Source organism: Eptatretus burgeri, chromosome 7 (genome assembly GCF_056783735.1).
Source record: "Eptatretus burgeri isolate ZD-2024b chromosome 7, Ebu_testis_v1, whole genome shotgun sequence".
Classification (NCBI taxonomy): domain Eukaryota; kingdom Metazoa; phylum Chordata; class Myxini; order Myxiniformes; family Myxinidae; genus Eptatretus; species Eptatretus burgeri.
In genome coordinates this window covers 12,345,897-12,356,168 of record NC_140967.1, presented here as the reverse complement: position 1 = coordinate 12,356,168, position 10,272 = coordinate 12,345,897, and positions in this window count along the sequence as shown.

Genomic DNA, 10,272 nt, shown 5'->3' with positions numbered 1-10,272 from the left:
ATTTGTTTCATTGCCTTCTCCAGTTTTGGATATATTACTAAAAGGAGAGGAGAAACTTTTGTTTGAGCTTCTTTAATTGATGTTCTTCCAGATATATCAAAAGCCCTTCCACTGAAGGAAATTGAAGAACTCATATTATCAGTCATGATTGTTTTTATCTAATAATTGTTGTATTTATCTTTATTCAATTATATACCCTCGACATATTTCTCATTATATTTTACAAATGTAGAGATTGAGTGAAGCATATCTTTTGTGTCTTGATACATTGTATTTAATAAGAAAAAAAATTGGTGGGTAAAATGATTTTAAGCACAGATTCACCTATAAATTAGCACAATATTTTCATCAAGAAAATTTTATTTTAAGTAAAGTTATGCTCTATAATATGGTGAATACAACGCATTGTGACATCTGTAATATTGATATTCTTAAAGGAAATTATAATAGACACCTTCAAACACAAAAACACAAGAAGAATGAAGAGGAGATGCTTGAATAATCTATTGAAAATATTGATGAAGCATTTAAAGGACAATAAAATATCATTATTTCACTTTGAAGAACCAACAACATCAATCATTGAGACAATTCTTATGGTCAAACCAATAATTGAAATTCAAATTAAAAATACATTGAGCGCAATCAATACTTTTAAGTTTTATATGGGAGTAAAAATAAAAATGACAAGAGTAAGTGGTGAAGAAACTTCCAGCATGAGAACAAACCCTCACTTTATCACATCATTCCAAGATTTATTATATTGTGATGTATATGATGAACTTCTGAGATATGAAGAAAATGTTCAGGACAACATGGAAGGCAGTGGATTCGTTATTGAAAAAAATAATCTTTTTGTATGTACACATCTTAAAATGAGACCCTCTTAATGCTTCTTCCTACATTGATTTACCAAGAGATAAAGCTTAAAATTGTGGTTGTTAATATTCAAAACAATGATAATAAATGCTTTCTATGGACTGATCTTGCTCACCGACATCCTCCAAAATGGAATCCTGAAATATGAGATTTCATCCTCATTATAAGAGGAATCCTCATTATAAGAAATATGAGACCACTTAATGTTAAAGATAAAAAATTTCCAATGTCATTGAGAGATATTCCTTTAGTTTGAGAAAATGATTAATCTCTCTGTTAATGTATATGGATCAACTGATACAAACAAACTTCAGATATTTTTTGATTCGTTTTTGAATTTGTTCAAAACATCCATTTGATTTTGAAAGTTTCCTTGAAGAGATCGATTCTGTTTCTCCAAATCCAAATAAATCATGCACAAATAAATATAAAAAACATACTCCTCGTGGTTTCTGTTATTATATAAAATCATCTGTTTGTGATTAATACAAGTTAGAACATTAGAGAGGAGAAGATGCCTCCCAGGAGTTTGGAAAACGACTGTAAAAAGACTGTATTCGATTACAATGGTCAACAATTTTTTACTTTCTGAATGTTGTCTAGATTTCTACAAGTGAATTAGGGTATTCTGGCACTGCTGAACCAGGAAATGGCATCCGTTTCTCTCCATCAGATCAGGTTTTTGTGCTAAGTTGATTTGAAAAAATCAGATCTTGTGACAAAATCAATTACATTTTTGTGGCATTATCAGCTGATTTTTGTCAACACATATCATCCTAAACATGTTTTTAAGAAAAAAAAATGTTTTGCCAACAACATTTATTGATTACATGATAGAAACATCGATTACTGTCATCTGAATGGTGGGCATTGATAAAGGTAAGTACAAGTAAATTGCATGTTGCGTCACCACTGTTCAAACTTCAGGGCTTGAACTTCCATTTCTTCGAACTCCTGGAATGTTCAGCGGCAGGGAGGTCTCTCTTCAGATTCCAACAGTAGTCAGCCATCATGACTGCGTCCCAGCGACCCTGATACCTGGTCTCCATCTCCTTCATGTCCTGATGGAATCTCTCCCCCTGCTCGTCACTCATTGAACCCAGGTTCTCAGGAAATCGGTTCATATGTGAAAATAGGTAGTGCATCTTGATGCTCATGTTGCAGCCCAGGTTTCTGAAAGCAGTCAGCATGTTGTTGACAAGTTCTGCGTAGTTTCTGGCCTTATTGTTGCCAAGAAAGTTCTTCACTACCAAAACAAATGTCTTCCACGCTTCCAGTTCCACTTCGTTCATTGAGTTTTTGAACTCTGGATCTCTGATGAGCTGACCGATCTGAGAACCATCAAAGATGCCAGCTTTCAACTTCTCCATGGTCAATCCTGGAAAAGCCTGGCACAAGTAAGTGAAGCAGTCACCATCTTTGTCCAGAGCCTTGGTGAACTGCTTGATTAAGCCGAGCTTGATGTGCAGTGGTGGGAAGAGTATTCTGTCTCTGTCCTACCAGAGGGTCGTTGATGACGTTCCTTTCTTTGCATGGCACCAATTCCTCCCGCACAGGCCAGTCCTTCTTCATGTAATGCTGAGCACGGTCCCTACTATCCCACATGCACAGAAAACATGGGTACTTGGTGAAGCCAGACTGTTGTCCCAACAAAAAGTTCACCATCTTCAGGTCAACACAAATAAACCACTTATGCTGATCATAACCAATTTTCTCCAGCACGTACTTCACCGCTTCATACTTCTCCTTCAGTGTAGTCGAGTGAGCGATGGGTACAGAGGCAAACTGGTTGCCGTTGTGTAGCAGAACACATTTCAGTGATCGCTTGCTGCTGTCAATGAACAGTCTCCAATCTTTGGGTTCGTACTGTGGCACTCCAAGCTTGAGCAGAAGCGCATGTCATAAATTGGCGCATGTAGGTATTGTACATTCTTCAGAGTTCGTTATTTCAAGAAATACAACTTTTTTGTATCACATTATTACAAAATCTGCCCCATTAACTTTAGTTTTGATCCCCGAACTTTATGCTTTGCCTCACCAATTTTTGGAAGATTTTGAGGTTTTATGACTTCAAACTGATCCCTTTTCGACATAATCACCCAGAACTATCGTACCTGAATACTTCTTGTCATTAAAATAATTATTTCCAATCAAAACAATTATTTGACATGACATTTTACCCCCACCAACTTCTTCTAAAATGCTCCACACATGCGTACATGTGAACAAAAATGTAAAAAACGACATGTGGCCATATCTCTAAAACTTGACCTGATTGAACAAAACTAATGTGAGTTTTGGATTCAGCGCATCAGATTCGTCCTAAATCAGCTTAAAAAATGCAGACAACAAATTTGTTGTTGACCAGTGTTATCTATAGTAATGAGAAAAACCTATAAACCAATGTCCTTAACAAAAAAAGAGAAAATAAAATTTAGGCAGCTGCAGGCTGTCGTATTTGTGAGGAGAAAGTTAGTGAAGGTCCAAAGGTGAAAGACCATTGTCATCTCACTGGTAAATATAGAGGTCCAGCTCATGAGTTGTAATCTCAGTTTTAAACTTCCCTCTTTCATTCCAGTATTTCTTCACAACAATGCTCACTATGACACACATCCTTTTATAAATGAATTGATTAAAACCGGTGGAGACATTTCAGATATTCCTAACACAAAGCAGAAATATATCTCATTCACAAAAACAATCCCTACATCTCCATTAACTCATATCAGATTTCTTGACACATTCAAATTTATGCAAAGTCCATTATCTAACTTGGTATCAAATATTAAAAACTTTCCAATTCTGCAATCACATTTCTCAAATTTAGAAGAGATTGATCTCTTATCACAAAAGGGAATATATCCTTTTGATTGTATGAACACATTTGAGAGATTTAAAGAAACTTAACATCCCTTTAAATAAAGTTTGTATAATCGGTTAAATACAAGCCATATAACTGATAAAGATTATACACAAGCACAAAATATTTGGAAGAAGTTTAATAGAAAGAACCTTGGACAATATCATGATTTGTATAATAAAACTGATGCTCTTTTATTGGCTGATGTATTTTAGACTTTTATAACAGTCTGTCATAACAAAAAATTCTGATGGATTAGATCCTGCTCATTATTATACTGCTCCGGGATTAGCTTGGAGTGCTATGCTAATGATGACAAAACAACCATTGGAATCAATCGGTGATATAGATATTCTCTTGATGATAGAGAAAGCTAAAAGAGGTGGAATATCACAAGTCTGTTCAAAAAGATATGCAAAAGCTAACAACACATATCTTCCTAACTCTAATGTTAAAAAGATAGTTCTTACTTGATGTACCATGATGCTAATAATTTATATGGATGGGCTATGTCTCAAGCTTTACCTCATTGAAAACTCAAATGGGTTAAAGAAAAACATTCTGAAAGTGTTTTACAAAACATTATCTCTTCTCAAAAATAATTGGATAAAGCAGAAGTTGGGTATTATTTGGAAATTGATTTGAAATATCCAGAAAAACTCCATAAAACAAGCTCGAATGAGCTAAGATCCTCGTCCTCTTAATGATGACGTCATAAAAACGAATATGACGTCATTGTGATGTATCAGTTTTGCGATAAATTATCTGTGCTAATGCCCGGCTTGATTCCCGCAAACAAAATTCAAACAGCTTGCCTAGTTTCAGAGATAATGGTATCGGCGATTTCCATTAGAGGCGATATTATGACGTCAACTTTTTTCGAGGAAGAATTTCCAAAATCGGAGATGGTTACTGCCTGCGCGTGGGCTTTCTGCATATACATGGCAAGTTTCACGAAGATCCGATGAAAACTCTGGGTTGTGAAACAAAAAATAGGAATGACGTCATAAAAATTTATGTGACGTCATAGTGATATATCATATGTGCGGTACTTCATCTCTGCTAATGCCCTGTTCGATTCCCGCAAACAGAATTCAAAATGCTTGCCTAGTTTCGGAGATAAATTTTTAGGCGATTTCCATTAGCGGAGATATTTTGACGTCATAACTTTTTTTCTTGGAGGAATTTTCAAAATCGGAGACAGTTACTGTTTGTGCAGGGTATTTTTACATGTATATGTCAAGTTTTAGGAAGTTTCGATGAAAACTGTGGGCTGTGAAACAAACTAGTTTCGGAGATAATGGTATAGGCGATTTCCATTAGCGGCAATATTATGACATTAACTTTTTTTTCCCGGAAGAATTTCCAAAATCGGAGATGGTTACTGCCTGCGCGTTGCCTTTCTGCATATACGTGGCAAGTTTCACGAAGATCCGATGAAAACTCTGGGTTGTGAAACAAAAAATGTCAAAAAATAGGAATGACATCATAAAAATTGATATGACGTCATAGTGATGTATCATATGTGCGGTAATTCATCTCTGCTAATGCCCTGTGCGATTCCCACAAACAGAATTCAAAAAGCTTGCCTAGTTTGAGATAATGAGATAATTTCTTGCCATGTGATACTACTATTCTTATTATTGTTGCAGATATCTTTAGTATTTATTCATATATGCTTTTTCACAATGGTATTATTGTTGTTGTTCTTTATTTTGTAACTAGAATGCCATGCTTTGGTAGAAGGACGTATTAAGCTGTTTTATATACCTTCACATGACGTGCGTTTAAAACATGGAAATTATTCTGGGTTATGTGGTTAATTACCCTAATCAACTCAAGAGGTCATGACGATCATTTTGGAGTATCACATTGCACATTAGAATGCTCTTGTTGAACTCCACAAAAAGCATGCCCCCCCCTTCAACACATACACACACACACACACACACACACACACACACACACACACACACACACACACACACACACCTTATCCATTTATGGTAGTCTTGAAAGGTCAACAGGGTCTTAGGGGTCTTTTGATTTGTCAGGGACTTTTGTGTCATCTGAATCTTTTGCATCCACAGGGATTTGGGGTCTTTTTGGCCTTTGTGGGTCTTTTGGGTTATATGGATCTTTTGTGTCCTTTGGGACTTTGGGTCTTTTAGGTCTTCAGGGTATTTTGGGTTGAATGGGTCTTTTGGGTCTTCTGAATCTTTTGGGTCCTTGAGGACTTTTGGGTCCTCAGGAGACTTTTGGCCTTGGGGACTTTTGGGTCCTCTAGGTCTTGTGGGTTCTCGGGAACTTTTAGGTTTTTTGGGTCCTCGGGGACTTTTGGGTCATCTGGGTCTTTTGGGTCCTCGAGGACTTTTGGGTATTTTGATTCTTCTGAGTCTTTTGAGTCCTCTGTCTTTTGGGTATTTGGGGTCTTTTGGGTCTTTTGGGTCTTCTGGATGATTTGAGTATTTTGGGTCCTCTGTGCCTTCAGGGTCTTTAGTGGTCTTAGGGGTCTTCGGGGTGTTAAAGGGCTTCAAAGGTTGAAGGGCTTTCAGCAGTCTAAAGGGTCAAAAGGTACATTCCAATTGTGCGTAATTAATGAACAGACGTACATAATTAATAGACACCAAAATTATGACACACACACACACACAATAGTAAAAGTCGATGTTCTGTGTGTTGGCCCTTATACGAACATCCACAAAGTATACAAAATAAATGTGTGCTTGATGTGGATTCCTCACTGTAAAACCAGTTTCGCCCTTCTCTCCTCCATAATTTCTTTAAAATTCATTTTTACAACCTGTTGATGTCCTTGAGCCTGCCACCCCTCCTCTCCAATGAAGTTGAGTCTTCAGCTTGACGAATTTATTTAATCTGGTGTTGGTGTAGCGCAAGCATGATGGGCCGAACGGTCTCCTCATTCCTCAAAGTTGCTTGTTAGTCCTTTCCTTACTTACCTATCATGTTCCCAAATCAGGGGGTTTTTGTATTTCCCCACTTTGCGAAATGCAACCCCCTCCCTCCCTTCATGTAACCTATCAACACCCAAATTCCTCTGCCTTTTATTCCCTTCCTTCTCAATTCCCATTACCTCCATTTTCTCCTCTGTTATTCCTTTTATTCCTTTCATTCCTTCAGGCACTATACCGTCCCTAAACCCATCGTGTCCACTGCCCATAATCTGTCCACTGAGATGTCCTGTCTGTCCACTGTCCACTGAGATGGTTATCTCCTTGTTCACTTCAGTTTTCCTGCTGCACTACAAAGGCGAAATTATATTTATTATACATCTTCCATACACTTCCCTTCCCTCCATCCTATGATTAAAGCAAAAGCTTTTGTCAAGTGGCCTGCAGATGAACATAATAGGGGCAGAAGAAGAATAAAAACAGGTGTACTCTCCACTTTCTGCTGCTGAAAAGGTGGTTGACCTAAGCCGAAACCAGCAGTGAGAGAGGTCTGGACTCGACAACAGGATAACTAACGCCGTTGTCGCTCGGAAATTGGATATACCAAGATGAAGACCCATCACTTGACGACAGTGTGTGAGATTTTGGATTTAGGCAGGCAGACATTGGCATTATTAATTCTTTATATCCCTTGCATGCTCACAAGAGCACAAACTCAGTGGGAACCTCAAGCAATTGCCATTAGACTTGGAGCCCAATTATGCAGACGCAGAGGCCTGCTTCAGATCAGTGAAGGAGCTATCCTCCTCATTTCCGTACCAAAGGCTTCCCGAGGCAATTAGAGGCCACTTTGTGTCCCTAAATCATTGGATAGCAGAGACGACTAACCAGGTCTTGTGCTCCATCTCCACAGCCTGCACACCTTGCCTGATTATCTTCTAGCTAATGAATAGTGGAGTGCTGAGTGTGAGAATTTGTACAGAAAAAAAAGTGTTCCTCTTCATTTACACCGCGTGGGCTCAATCTGATGAGACGCAAACGAGGAGCTTTCAAAAGTGACATTACGCGTGCAAATGTGATGAGCTGCCTCAGTGAAAGGGGGAATGATGAAATTTTGAAACGTTATTGACGAGCAATAAACTATTTTTTGATCTTCTTTTTCAAATAAATCCTTTCTTTGTCATTATTTCATATATAGCCTGTGGCTGCTTGGCAGCATCATTTTCGAAGAGTGTGGCTGTGCTGCTGATACAGTGCCCTTGTATATTGAGCTGGTACTCATTTTGCTGATCTCCGAAAGACAACAGGATGAGTCAACCCACCTGGATGGAGGAATATTTTGAATGTAATTTAGTAACACTTCTCAATGATATGCAGTACTGTGCAAAAGTTTGGGTTATTCTAATAATATTCATACTTGAGGCTAAATTCATCAAATTATCAGTGATAACAGTCATATCTGTTTATTATTGTAAATTAACAGCTTTCGCAAATGTTTGTGAAACAAACTGCTTCAGTAAATAACAAAAACAGTATTATTTTATAGTATCAATCAATAACATGTGTGTCTGCCCTTTGCCTTCTTGAGTGCCATCACTCTTTTACCCATGCTTCCTGCATTCGATTGAAGCACTCTTACAGGAACGTTGTGCCAAATATCCTGGAGTACATTCACAGTTCTGTAACGTCATTTTGGTTCCTCTTGTTCTCTGTTTCCAGGTAATCCCATGTGGCCATGATGGGACTCTTTACAAGATCCAGAGGTGTCATTCTAACACGTGGAGAACATCAGCAGTAACCTTGTTCTTCAAATACTGTTTTACTCTATTGAAAGTGTGTTTTGGATCATTGTCTTGTTCGAAAATGAATCCCTTTCCGATTGAACAATTTTGGAACTGTATGGTGCTGCAGTATCTGCTTGTACTTCTGTTTTGTTCGCATCCCAATGATTTTAACAAGTTTCCCAACATCAAAAGCTAAGATATAACCCCAGACAGTCATGGACTCCCCACCCACACACTCCCACTTTTAACAGTTGACTGAAAACATTGCCTGTCTTAATGATAATCAGGTCTTCTGCTGACAAACTGGCATCTCTTTGAACCAAAAAGTTCATACTTCCATTCTTCAGACCAGAGTACACGAATGCATTGTTCTGTCACCAAATCTTGGTGTTGCCTTGCAAATTTCAATCTTTTCCCCTTATTCTGTGGTTTCAAGCAGTCATTTTTTTGCTGCAACTCTGCCATGGAGACCTGCTGCAATCAGCCTTCTGCACACAGTGCTCTCATTGTTAATGTTCAAGATGTTAATGTTCAGACCTGCTCTCATTTCATTTGTCAGCTGTTGATTTGATTTTCTTCCATCGCGTAAGCTGAGCAACTTCAAGTACTTGTCTTGCCTTGGGGAGGTTCTTCTAGGTCTTCCTGGTCTTTTCTTTTCTTGTACTGACCGAGACAGTTTATTTGAGGCATTGCAAGACTGAAGTCCAATAGGAAGGCAAAGTCTGAACAACCCCAACAGTGATGGCGAGAGCAGAGTGGCAATAATGTAGCAGCGCTTGCTGGCACAGAAAAGAGGCACAGCCACAGTGCTGTGCCCTCCTCAACGGGCTATAAAACCCAGACCAGAGCACAGGATGAAGCTGACATGTCTGTGGAATTACAAAAATGGGCCGGTGAACCTGCAAGGACGAGCTCGTGACCTTAGCACAGCGGAGGGCTGGCGAATGAGTGCGAGCAAGCAAGGTTCAGTACAGGCAAACGGTCCCAGCCAGTGGAGAATCTCTGACATATTGGTTTTACACAATGACTCGTGCTATCTGTCTCTTGCTATCCCTCATCTACTTAATTTTGTTTGGATGCAATGAGCTATCAACAAGCACCAGTTGTCCTTTTCAGGGTACACTGACTATCGCACCTCACACAATTTCCTCTAAGCCACAGGCAGACACTCTGTACAACTCTCCTCACACGTTGTATCACACCACCGACTCTCTTCCTCTTTCCTCTCCTCCCCCCCCCCTTTGTTGGGACCAACGACAGCCCATCGGCTTAGGTACGGTAAATGAGAGGTCGAAAATATGACTCATACTTTTCTCTCTTCTCTCTCTATCCCTCTTTCTGACCTTTTTTCCCAGTATGACTGACGTGCCAGTTTGTAGACATGTAGTAAGTGACTGAGAAAGAATGGGCTACTGTGCTAGTGGCAAGGATTTATCTTTTGTGGCACTGCCTTGAAAATACCTACGAAAAATACAAACTTTCCAAACTGTCCAGTTGTCCACAGCTCCATTGGTTAAACATTTTATGCAGAAAAGGTAGTTCACACCTGCCTTTACGACATGGATAGTCATAAGCCAGTGTGTCCACCTATGGTAACAGGACAGGTATGGGAGCAGCACATTGCTGTGTCAACTTTCAACCACGACTCCAGGGGCCTCCATGTGGCCATCCCCCAGGCAGATGCCAGGCCCATCCCCATCTCCTTGAGATGCCGATAAACCTGCTGCACCCACGAGGCATGTGGTCAGCCCTTTGGACTCCTCCATTCACGAGGCTCCTTCGCTGAGAGAATCTTATGAGCATCATCAATGTCAGGAAAACAAACCACATGTCCATA